Here is a 13101-nt window from a genome sequence, read left to right as displayed (position 1 = left end):
TCAGCTGCGCCGTATCTGGGTGTCGGTCGGTGTCCCGAAGAGTGATTCATGGGTGCCTCTTTGCAGGCCCCGTGTTCTCTTAATAGATGGCTGAAGTTTTCCACCAAGCATTTTATTTGAGATGACAGTTATTTCTATTAATGGGTGGGCCCTGTCAGTTTCTTGACCCCGGGCGGGAAGGATGTCTCTCTGTTCAAATGGCAGTCATCACTTCTGTGAAGTGATGCATGCAAAGGAAGCAGCCGGCGCGTGGCTCCTCGCACAGGGCTGTCACTCAAGTTGACATCTCCATGTCGGAGCATTCTCTCAAACTTTTCTCCATGTGACCTGCAAGTTAAAGATCAGGGGCTCCCTTAATCCAAGCCATCCATGTGTCAATCATCCTTACCTGAAAATGAAGGTTACAAATAACCCAAAGCTACTATTTATACTTCCTGCCTGACCCATCTTTCAGCTGTCAATCTTTCCTTCTCTTTATGGGTACAGGAAAGCTCTGCCTGAGTTAGACAAGGGATTAGCCACTCCCACTGCTCACCTTCAGTGATGTTTTATGAAATAGCAATGACTTCTGGCCTCGGGGCTTTTTCTACTAATGAAAGAAAAACTTGTTTTCTTCCCACTGTTCCCCTCTTTCTCTCCCTCTCTCCTTCCTTTCTTTCCTTTCTGTTTTCTTCCTTCCTTTCACACACTCTTTCCCCTTTCTTTTTTCCTTTCTTTTTTCGCATCTTCCTTCTTCTATAATGTCTCTTTCCTTTTCCTTTCTTCACTCACATCTTCTTCCTCCTTTTTCCTTTCTCCCTCTTCCTCCTTTTCTTTCATTCCTCCTCCTCCTCCTCCTCCTCCTCCTTCTTCTTCTTCTTCTTCGGATTCAGAGGCAGCAATCCCTGCCCAGCACCTTTCTGTTGAAGCTTCTTCATAAACAGCCCTTACTCAGCTGCCAGTCTGAACCCTCAGCAAATCTCACTCCCTCTCTTGCCCTTTCAGTGCTGTTTGCTTCCGAGGGATTCACATCTCTGATAGGGCTTTGCATCGTTGCTGGGACCAGCATCCCTTCCCTGCCACACACCTTTGCTTCCCTTCACTATCCCCCTGAACATCTTTCCTAGATCATGCCCATAAATGTGCCACCTTGTGTCCATATCACATTTAGTTTATCAACATTCACAGGTGCTTATGCGTTTCAGGCTCTGGAGAGGCCCTGTGGTTAATGAGACAGTCACATACCTGCTAGCAAGAGGTGAGAAGTCTGCTAGGAAAAAGACACAACAAATATCTAACAACACTTATTTACCCCTGGTTGTGATGCGTGTCACAGAAGAAAGGGCTATAGCAATCAACACATGCCTTTGTGTTCCCACTTCTCAAGAGGCACCTCCCAGTAGCGATGATCATTAAAAGCCACTCCTGGAGATGCAGGCTCTTGTTTTCATACCCTTCTCACTTGGGGACAGGTCCCCCTACTTGAGAGTCCTCCCACTTCTTTTTAGATGTGCCATGGCTGACAGGAAGTGGTGAGGAAGACTCAACTGCATGGTGCCATCCCCCAGGACCGGGGAGTCCAGATCTGTTTGCAGCCTCATCTGAAGTGTTTTCTTCAGTCTCAAGTGTTTGGCTCTGAATGAAGTGTAAGTGCATTCTCTAGCCTCCTTTCTAGATGGGCACTGTGGCCCACCAGCACTTGCTAGTCAGCTGTGACAGTCAATTTTTAAAACAGATTTGAGCACTAAGCCCAGAGATGCCACAAAATAATGAAAGTCAACCGACACATACAGCGGTCTTTATCTGCTCCGTCGACTCGGGTTACCAGTTTTGTCAAGCTAAGTTCCTTATGGACAAAACGGGTGAAATGTACAGACTAATACCATCTGAAGCTTTGCACATACAAATGTCAGCCATTTTTTTTTCACAGACCTTGATGGTTTGAAATGTGACACCCACAGGAAACAGTGCTGAGGGTCTCTGCATTCACAGGGATGGAAAAGTTCTCAACTTTAGACAGGGCAGAGAAAAGAAGAGGAAGTGAGTCTCCTTACCCCCACCCCCATACACACACACACTTCTACTGGCCAGCTGTCATGGCTGAGGGTAGACTGGGAAAGTTAGGCTGCGTTAGAGAAAGCGCAGTGTTTTCTGCTTCGCAAACTGGCTTTGGTGTCTTCAACGAGGCTCTACAAAAAGCTAAGACTCCTGCCAACTTCATGAAGTTTTTTACTGAAAAAACATTTATTTCCCTGGTCATTTCATAGAGTTAACATACATGAGTAAGTTAGCTAAGGCAGCCATGGTAACCTGAGTGACTAGGTGTGGTGAGAAAATGACATATTTAATACGAAAGACTGGCTGGAAGCTGATAGGAGTTCTTTCAAGAGCAAAACTACTGTTAACTTTTCAACTCTAACAGCAAGTGAAAGTCAGACAATTAAACAGGGAAGCCATGCACAAATGTCACACACAGAGGAGATCAGAGGCAACTGCAGTCTCTGATACAGATCAAGAAGGACAACTTGGATTTTTATAGCATTTTCTAACAAATGGCTAAAGTGGTTTTTTAAAAAAAAAAAGGAAGAAAAGAAAAGAAAAACACAGTGGGTAATTTGATTTCTCAATATGCCTGCAGACTGCCTCCAAGATGTTGCAAAGATCAAAGATTAGCCTTGGCAACAAAATGCCACCCGGAATGGCATGTTCTTTGTTTTCTTTATTATTTCAGGAGGGGTAATTTGTATTTCAGCCCATGTATTAAATTTGGAGGCTTATGTGCTGGTGTCAAGAGAGGTCGGTCAGCTGACTAGACGCTGAGGAACGCAGTGCCTGGGCCCCACCGTCTGGTAACATAGCTTCTCAGACTCTCCGATGCCAGAGGCAGCCCTGCTCACACAGCCGGAATATTGTGCAGCACTGTGCCTCGTTGCTGTCCTTAGTATTCCTCCAGAAACACCCTCTCTCTGAATTACTCCTGTGCCTGCCGTCTATGCGCATGCCTGGGTGTAACTACTGCTGTGTGCTGTGTGTTGGTAAGTTGCTGTGTATTGCTTTAAGCTTGCTACAAAGATGGCCCTGGAAGCAGGGTGGACACTCTCCCATTTCAGACTCAAATATGTTTGTCTCAAAGTGTCCTCCAAACACCTCTGTCTTGGATCAGGCTGGCCCCGTCCCTGGCACTGTCACAAGGAGAGGGGAAAGAGCAAGAAGCCAAGAGAAAGAAAGATAGTGTGTTCCTGAGAGCAGCCAGAAAGGCAGAGTATTTCCTTAAATACATGTAAACATATGTTCACCCCATGATCTAGAAATGCCTGAGAAATGGAAGGCTGGAAGTTCATGCTTGGAGAGGAAGCTCCGTTGGACACTGCAGACGACAGCTTCATCTTCCCCAGTTGAGTTCTACTGTGCGTTCTCGTTCCCTGGTTTGATGCTGTCGCCTTCACTTCCTCTCTCACTTGGGCTACTCCAATCATCTCTGCCGGCGGTTGCAAAGCCCCGCTTTGGTGATTTATAGCTATCTATCCGTTCTCTGTCAGTTACTTGCTATTTATTTATTTGTTTTTCCTTTTACCTGTTAAATACTCATAACCTCATTCAACAGTGTAGCTGCCATAAATCATTCTCCCAACCACACAGAACAACTAGATACCGGAAGCTGGGTACCCGCCTTGATCTACACAGACAGACGGGTAGACATTTGGTGGCCATAAATAAATACAGTGTCTAGAAGGGCATCATTTGTTCTCTTCTGGCATTTGGCACAAAGTAGCAAGTGACATCATTTATAAAGCTAAGCTTTTTTTTCCCCCTCTCCATTTCTCACATTCCATTACCATTATATTATTTATTATTGTTTTGTATAATTTACCAATTCACCTAGGTAGCCATCAAGAGGCATAATAATATAGTTAATGTTTTACACAAACAATTATCCTTCAAATGGAAGTTAGTAAATGGATTACGAATGAATCCAAGAATGTTTTGGCAGATATCCGTGGGAAGCTGCACTGGGATCAAATCCATGGTAACGAAGCAAGGTATTCCGGCTGGGGAATTGATGGCGTGTTTGAAAAGCTTAATAAACACCGAAATTGTTTATATTGTTTATTCCGGAAAGGCGGGTAGAGAAGTTTAATCAGATATCAAGTGGCTGGAAATTAAATGAAGTAGATCAGAAATATAGTTCCTGTAATCAGGATATTTATTTCCCAGCAGTCCACAGCTACGACAGAGAATAATGCACAGTCTCTCCTAAGATGTACAGCAAACAAAAGCGTGCCAGTTCCCAGTGTTGACTGAGCTCCTGCTGCCTGTGACCCAGGAGCTGGGAGCATCCCTGGCTCCCCTCTGGCCGCAGTCCTGGAAGTGGCACCTGAGTCAGCCCCATTCCCGCTAAGTTCTTCGGTGCAGCTTCTGTCCTGTATTATGAGTATTCTCAAGTGCGTGTCGTACTGTGCGTTAGTCAATCCTGAATGCCTTTTCTACACTTATTCAAATGGCTTCTTGCTAGAGAAGGCAGCATGACGAACATCCACGGAACCATCACTCAGCTTCAACAGTTCTTGACACTTCACAAGTTTTAGAGTGGATTCCCTTTTCTATTGAAAAAAAAAAACAAAAACAAAAACAAAAAGACGCATGGCATAGAATGTATCATGACGGCCATTTCAAAGTGCCCACTTCAGTGGCACTGAGTATACTCATGTGTTCCAAAAGAGATCTATAGAACCTCACCTGAAAAATCTGAAACTCAACAGAGGGCAAACAATCCCTGCTCCCTCCACACAACCGCCAATGTCCTTTCTCACTGAATTTTACTTTAGCAGTTCACATGGATGGAGTCAGTGACATTTGTCTTTTCCCCAACTGGCTTGTTTCGCTTAGCCCAGTGTCCCCAAGGTTCACCCGCACTATAGAATAAGACTGGATTTCTTCCCTTCTGAGATCTGAAGAACATTCCCTGTGTTTCCATTCATCTCTAGCTTGGCAGCTGTCTTGCACGGCTCAGCTGTTGTGAACAGTGCTGCTATAGACATAGGCACACGCGTACGCCTTTCAGCCCTGGCTTTCAACTCTTTTGATCATAGATACAGAGAAGGGAGGTGGTTAGATTTTATGATGACTGTACTTTTAATTCTTTAAAAAAAATTACATCTTAGGAGAGATTGATTTTAATTATGTGTATGTGTGTATGTCTCTGTGTGGTTATGTACAGGTGGTTGTGAGTCACCTGATGTGTGTGTGGGGGGGATGGTGTGGTGGTTTGAGTGAGAATGGATCCGAGAGTCTCGTATGTTTGAATGCTAGGAACTGTTTGGGAAGGACTGGGAGGCGTGGCCCTGCTGGGGGAGTTGTGTCACTGGGGATGGGCTTGGAGGTTTCAAAAGTCCATTCTGTTCCCAGTTAACCTTTCTCTCTCTGCCTTTTACTTTCAGATCAGGGTGTAAGCTCTCAGCTACTGCTTCAGCGCCACGCCTGCCTGCTGCCATGCTTCCCACCACTATGGTAAGAGGCTCCTTCCTATGGAACTCTGAGCCCACAAGTTAAACACTTTCTTTTATCAGTTGCCTTGCTCTTGGCGTCTCGTCATAGCAATAGAAAAAATGCCTAAGACAGATGGAAACTAAACTGTGATTCTCTACAAGAAGAGTACTAGAGCCATCTCTCCAGCCCCTTAATTATTTTTTTATTCCATGTGTATATTTATTTGTTTGTGCACGTGGTAGGGGCAGGTACATGTGTGACAGGGTGTGTGTGTGTGTGTGTGTGTGTGTGTGTGTGTATGTGTGTGTGTGTGTATGTGTGTATGTGTGTGTGTGTGTATGTGTATGTGTGTGTGTGTATGTGTGTGTGTGTATGTGTGTGTGTGTATGTGTGTGTGTGTGTATGTGTGTATGTGTGTATGTGTGTGTGTATGTGTGTGTGTGTATGTGTGTGTGTGTATGTGTGTGTGTGTGTATGTGTGTGTGTATGTGTGTGTGTATGTGTGTGTATATGTGTGTATGTGTGTGTGTATGTGTGTGTGTATGTGTGTGTGTGTGTATGTGTGTGTGTGTGTGTGTGTGTGTGTGTGTGTGTGTGTGTAGATAAGAAGACAGCTTGCTGTAATTGGTTCTCTCCTTCCACTATGTGGGTCATGGAATCTTCAAGCTCGGCAACAAGTACATTTACCCACTGGGCCGTCCCATCAGGCCCTATTCTTAGTTCTTCTTATATTTATTTATTTTTCTACATTAATTAATTAATTAAATTTACAGTTTTCGTGGCAGCTTCCCCTCCCTTGTTCCCCCCCCCCTGTCCCTCCCTCTCACTTCTCCTACCCGCACCCCACCTCCCTTTCTCCTCAGAGAAGGAGAGGCCTCCCATGACTAGCAACCTCCTTGGCATATCAAGTTGTCCCACTCTTAGTTCTTAAAAGACATCACAGCTGGGAGGTGGTGGCGCACGCCTTTAATTCCAGCACTAGGGAGGCAGAGGCAGGCAGACCTTTGTGAGTTCATAGCCAGCCTAGTCTACAGAGTGAGTTTCAGGACAGCCAAGGATACACTGAGAAACTCTGTCTAAACAAAAACAAAACAAAGCTACCGCTACTGTTTTCTACAGCAGCTGCCTCATTTTACAGTCCCATCAACAGTGTACGCTCATTCTGATTTCTTCATGTTGTTGTCAGTGCTTGCTACTTCATTCAGTGGGTGTGAGTCATGTACTTGCTTCTTCCCCCTGACACTTAGAAATGGGGCGTCTCACTACGTGCATCAGTTCTATATCATCTTTAAGAAATTATCTGTTAAAAAGTGACTTTTGGGTATTCAGCCTTAAATACTGACATCTATGTCAACTCTGCCCCCAAATGCCCACTGATATCTCAGAAGAGGGAACAAAAATAAATAAATAAATAAATAAAAGGAGTTTACTGGAATGCTGTCTTCTGGATGTGGCATGGGCCATCCAACTCTTAACTCAAAGCAGCTTTGGTCACCTGCACCAATCAAGCCAAAAAGTTCAGTCAACATTCCAACAGGCAGCAGTAATTGGACCCAGTGGATTCAAAAGGAGATGGGACATGAATGTGGGAAGAGGGTGCACTGAGGGAGTAACTGGGGGATGTGGGAAAGGAGATTTGGGGATGTGATCAGATACATTACACACATGCATAAAATTGTCAAAGAACAAATAAAAATACTTTTAAAAAGAGACACCTGTTGAAGAATTTGCATACTTTTGCATTAGGTCATTTGACTGTTGTTGTCATGTGGTTGGATTCTGAGTTCTTCAGGAGACACATAAGCAAGATTTCTGGCTTGGGTTTAACTTTAACCATAATGTTTGAAAGGAAAAAAGAACAGGAACAGATGACTCAACTGCTGAGATGGAGACCAGACACCTCTCACAGATAAGGCTTCCAATGTGAGTCAGGTGGACTGAGGTGAATTTGAGCTATCCCTATGACTAATGGGAACATCAGTCAAGGAATGTTTAGACACCTTTCTGAGCCAGTCCCCCATAGGGACTGATATTTGATATGTTGAGGTCTCTATTATGGTCTGGATATCAAGTGTCCTCCCGAGAGCATGTGTGTTTAAGGCTTGATCTACATCTGGTGGATTCACAGCGGGTGGGTACCACAGCTGGTAGATACCACAGCAGGTGGGTACCACAGAGACGCTGCTGTGTTTTGAACAGTTTATACCCCAGAACTTTGAATAGGGGTAGCAAAGGAATGAAGGAATGACAGAAACACATGCACAGAAAAGCTGAGATCAAATTGTCTGGTTTCTCTAATAGAGAAACACCCCAGAAGCTAAACATGTTTATTATATAAACAAAGACACAGAGTTATTACACACAGGTAAACAAAGAGGCAGGAATCCCCCTCAGGAACAGTCATAGGGGAGGGGAATAAGGGGAAAATGGGAGGGAGGGAAGAATGGGAGGATGCAAGGGATGGGATAACCATTGAGATGTAACAAGAATAAATTAATAAAGGAGAAAAAAACCCCAAAGAGGCAGGGTTATTACACACAACTGAACAAGGAGGAAGGGTTAGTTTATCTTGGTATGATCAGGCTCTATAGGGTAACAATTTTCAGGATGTAAACATGTGGGGGTTGAGAGGAGAAAGCTACAGTGGCCGTCTTCTGTACACACTGTCCCCATCCCCACTTAGACTCAAGAAAGGCTTTGCTATCTCTGTGAGCCTCACCAGGAGGAGATTTGGCCACTAGTGTGGGGCTGAGGCACTGGGGCCTTTAACACACGTTAGCACAGGACTTCACTAGATCAATACACTGAGAAGTGGTTGGATTAGGAGGGCACAGACATCATCAGTGGGTTGACCCTTCGAAGATCATACCTTGCCCCCTGTCCCTCCCCTTCTTTCTTTCTCTGCTTCCTGCCTGGTGTGAGATGAGCGGCTCTCGTTCTTGATGCCTTCCTGCCTCTGTGATGTCTTACCACAGGCCCACAGCCATGGAACCATCCAGCCATGGGCTGAAACTTCTGGGAGCAAAAGCCATGATAATTTTTCCTGCATATGCATTGTTTCTCTCATGGATCTGTCACAGCTGTTAGGATTCTGCTTCAGTCTGCCCACCTGTGATGTCATTGCCTACCTGCCTCAGGAGTGTGACCCTGCCCAGTATATAAAAGACAGACCTTTCTCGATGCTCCCTCTTACTTCCCCCACTTCTCTCTCTTTCTTCCTCTCTGTCTCTCTCTCTGTGTGTCTTTGTCTCTGTCTCTGTCTCTCTCTCGTGTACCCCTGCTCCCTCTTTTCTCCTCTCCCCATGTTCATATAATAAACCTCATATATTCTAATATCTGCTGCCTGGTATCTTATCATCTTATTTTCTTATATTTTAATTATAAAACCAACAACAAACCCAACCCCTGCTCCATGGTTAAGACATTGCCAATTCCTTTGTAGAAAAGTATGGTTTTGTAAAAGTGGTTTAATTCATTTAAATTCATCCGTTTAAATAAATCCAGTACATTGCCTTGTTAATTTCTCAAAGTGTGGTCAGATGTGAGAAATCTACATTAAATTTTTTATCTGCTTGATTTTTTTAAAAAGCAGGGATCATTTAGGGTGCCCACTTGCCTACAGCACTGTACAGTCTTCTAAAGACAGCCTCCTATGCTGCCTGGATGATGATAGGCAGACAAGGTCAGAGGCCAGCACTCTGGACCTGTCATGCATTCCATCACAGCTGGGGGGAGCAAATGAGCACTGTGTTTTTACAGACCAGCCAGCTATCTTCCTGGTGACTGGGGTGCTCCTGTCTGCCCCAGATGGATGGTCAGGTGCTCTTCTGGCATTGCTTTTAAGAAGCTAGTGGGGTCTCCAGATGAGTCCCTCTTTCAAAAGTTAATCACGAGTCAGGTGGCATTACAGATTGCCAGTTAAGTAAGCATTTGGTTTGTGTTAATTGGTTCATTTCTGTGGTCCACACATTAGTAGAAAACCTCCTCTCTCTTCCTATTCCATCTAAGAGAGGCCCACCCTTCTCAGCAGAAAGCCAAGGTTAGTAACCTTTTGTTGTCCTCTTTTTTAAGACTTATTTTATTTGTGTGTGTGTGTGTTTGTGTGTGTGTGTGTGTGTGTACACATGTGTGTGCATGCACATGCTACTCTTAGAGCCCAGAAGGGGGTGCCAGATCACCCTGAGATAGAGTTATAGATTTTTGAACTGCCTGACATTAGTGCTGAGAACCAGACTCTGATCTTCTGCAAGAACACAAGTGCTCTTACACACAGAGCCTTCTCTCCAGTTCCTTGTTGTCACCTCTGTTCCCTCAAAGACAACAAAGACAACTTCTGAGTCAACATGGATGCCTTTTCTCCTGCTGTGTCGATCACAATGACAGCATTGTTCTGTATCTTGCATTTTTCACTTAACAATATAGTGGGAGAGCTTCGTCATGCAGTTCTGATCACCACAAATAATAAGAAATCAAGGCCCTGATGGGAGTAATTTTCAGGAGCATTTAGCTCTTACTTGATGACTGGTATATGAGTCATTTACAATCAGAGTCTGTGGAGTGTACCACAGTTCACAGCCTGAATCACTGGGATCATTTAGGTGGGAAGAGACCCTGCTTTCCACCTGAATTACCCAGGCAATTAGACTTAATTGGAGTAGTCCTAAAAATACCTGGGCCTTTCCCATTTCCTATCAGGGATATATTTTGGATCCTGATCCCAAATTTTCAAAATCAGCATAGCTGTGTCATGGCTCCAACTAATTCATCCACATTTCAAATGCAAGGTAGTAACAGAGAAAAAAAAAGAAAGGGAAAGAAAGAAAGAAAGAAAGAAAGAAAGAAAGAAAGGGCTCATTGGGGCCATTTTGTATTCTAGAACAATGTAGAACATTCTGATGAGTAAATAAAGGGCATCTGAAACATGGAACTCACTCACAAATGCTAGGTGGTGACAATCCAGAGTTGGTGGACCAGCTCCTCCAGCAAAACAACATTGTTAATCAAAAGTCAAAGAACTGTGTTTTAGAGGGTAATGGGTGGCTCAGGAAATGCAACTGAACTTGAAAAATCACCCTGACACCATAGCAGAGCCCTTCATAAACAGCATGTGATTGACACCTGAACTCAGGATACATGGTAAAGGCAGATAGGCTTTGTTCTGTTTGGGTGTGTGAGTCTGTGTGGAACCAGAGGTCAACGTTGTATGGTTTCCTCAACCATTTTCAGAGGCATGATCGCTCATTGAGCCATTCAGCCAGTCGACCTCATCTCTTGATGAGCTGGCCAGCCAGTCCCAGGAACCTGTTGCCTCCACCTTCTCAGCCCTGGGATTGTAGGTGTATGTTGATACAGTCACCTGTTTTTGTGGGGTTGGGGGGAGGGGAAGGACTGGGAATCTGAACTCAGTGCCTGTGCTTAGTCAGGAAGACACCAACTGAGTCAGATCCAGCACCTGCTTTGTTTTCTGGAAACAACGCCTATTACACTCCAGATTTTTCCTGCCTTTCAATTCAGTAACTGGCAAAGGAAGCCAACCCAATCCAGAGCCCTAGACTGTATCACTTCTAGCCGCGATGGCTGGGGCCTGCTACCTTCTTCTGTCCTTCTGTGTATTTCTTCCATCCCTCCCCTGGCAGCCTCAAGAATCCGCAGAATTTTAATATCTTCCCCAGATGTCCCACAATTGTGCCAACTTGGTATTTGAAAACCACCCTGTTTCATTTCCTAATCCCATTAAACAGATTTACGAGTGAACATTTCCTCAAGAGAAAAACTTGCAGGGGACTTAGCCAGGGAGAAAGTGACTTGAATTACTGGAAAGCCTCTGGTGCAACACAACTCTTGAAACTTAAGGGAGAGAGACTGCTTGAGTTTCTCGGTGTGGGCCTGGAGATGACTTCATTTGTGCCCGCCACCTGCCTCAATGCCCTGACATGGCTTAAGCTGGGAGAACACTGGAGCTTTTGAATGCATTGTTAAGGAGAAGGGTAGCATGGCTTATTTAATAGCTAGCTGCCTTCCAAGCCGGGAGAGTTAATCACTGCCATTAAGTAGCGATAGCACCAGGTGAGATGAGAATACCCCTGAAAGTTTGGAAGTCAAAAAGCTAACAGGCTGGTGCGAAGGAAGCAGGATGAGAACGCTGCTTTGAGTTCCAATTGTTTGCCAGCTCCGCAGCCTTGCTTATGAGTTAAATTTTTTTTTCCTAAATGGAAATCCAAACAAAACAACTAGATACTCAGAGACCAGCCCTTTCTGGCTTTTATCTGTCCATCATGTCTGATTTATTTTTCAATAAGCCTGTATAATTTTTGTAATTAGGAAAAGCAACTGACACTTTTCTGAAAACAAAGGAAAACAGTTTGTGTTTTCATTCTTGCCTTTTGCTGAGCACTGACTTCTCTGGCGAGCAGTGGGAGCTGGGGGTTCAGGGATGTTTATCCGATTGTAGTAAACAGTAGCAGATTCTTGCTCCCACTTTCTGACTTTAGGAAATCAAAGACCACAGCGGATAGAGGGCAAACCAACAGCCCTCTTCTCTGTCCCTGCTGGTTCCAGGGCACTTGTCTCTCTCAGTACTGGGCTTCCCGGAAGCCCCTCGCTGTGCTCTGCTGGAAACCCTCTGTGACTCTGAAGAACCAGAGGGGTGGTGATGGGGTAAAAACTGGTGCTTCCTGGAGGGGTAAATTCTGAAATCCTCGCTCTGAGGCCCTGACACTTGATGCGGCTCTGTTTCATCACCTCAGAGATTGACAAACCATTGATGTCTGGCTCCACCCTCTAGAGTCTCTAATGTCACGGTTCTGGAAGCCTCTGTTGTGCCACAGATCTAGAACCTTCTTGAGGATCCTCCCCATCTCCACCCCCTGCTATGGCCAAAGCAGCTGCTTAAGCTCTGGGGAGCACTGCTCTCTGCACCCCCTGGTGGGACCCAGCCAGTCTCCTAGGAGATTTCTCCTTCTACCCTCCCCCATGCTTAGACAATCTCTGAATTGAAGTGGTCTGGAATGAGCCACCAAGGCACTGTAATTATTTCGGCTGAAGACATCTGAGTCCCTAAAATCCCGTATCCTGGTTAGACCACAAAGCAATTCAGCGGTTATGAAACCCTCCCCGTAAAGGACTAGAATCCAGTCTCCTCTCTCAGAGGTCCAGTCAGCACCACACCTCAGCAGACATCATCACAAAACTATTAGCCCTCTCATCCATAGGATGAACCCCTAAGTATTAGGGGCTGGAGAGATGGCTCTGCAGTTACGAGCACTGGCCGTTCTATTCCCAGCTCCCATATGGCAGCCCACAACCATTTATTCTCTACTTACAGGAGATCCTACACTCTCTTCTGGGCTCTGGAGGCTCCAGGCATGCACGTGATACACAAACATACATGTAGGCGAAACACTCATAGGCATAAAATAAAAATAAATCTTTTTTTTTAATGGGGAAAAGCATTAGTTTTTTTTGCACGTGCCATTGGTTTCTCTGAAGTTGCTTGCTGTGCCTCACCAGCTAATTCCCCTCCTCATGTTAAGGCAGCGTATAAGCCCCAATTCTAACCTCTTTGGTAATACTTGTGCTTCCATATGCCGCTGGATCTGTGTTTCTCTTGCTAACCTGCCTTTCCTCTGATCAGTT

The 13101-nt window shown here is 44.9% G+C and overlaps 1 protein-coding gene across 2 annotated transcripts in view; it reads right to left on the bottom strand.

The window, feature by feature from the left end:
* Nucleotides 1-298: 298 nt before the first annotated feature.
* Nucleotides 299-13101, bottom strand: part of TEX36 (testis expressed 36) — an 87590-nt gene continuing 74787 nt past the window's right edge. The window contains exon 5 of one of the 2 annotated variants that reach the window (XR_014776718.1): nt 299-327. The gene's annotated coding sequence lies outside the window, so the exon portion shown is untranslated. Of the gene's footprint in view, nt 328-4307; nt 4581-13101 lie in introns of those variants that run through there. The other variant, XR_014776719.1, reaches the window with a different exon arrangement.

Source organism: Acomys minous (assembly GCF_964271855.1).
Source record: "Acomys minous genome assembly, chromosome: 2".
In the NCBI taxonomy this organism is placed as follows: domain Eukaryota; kingdom Metazoa; phylum Chordata; class Mammalia; order Rodentia; family Muridae; genus Acomys; species Acomys minous.
This window is presented reverse-complemented; position numbering and strand designations above follow the sequence as displayed.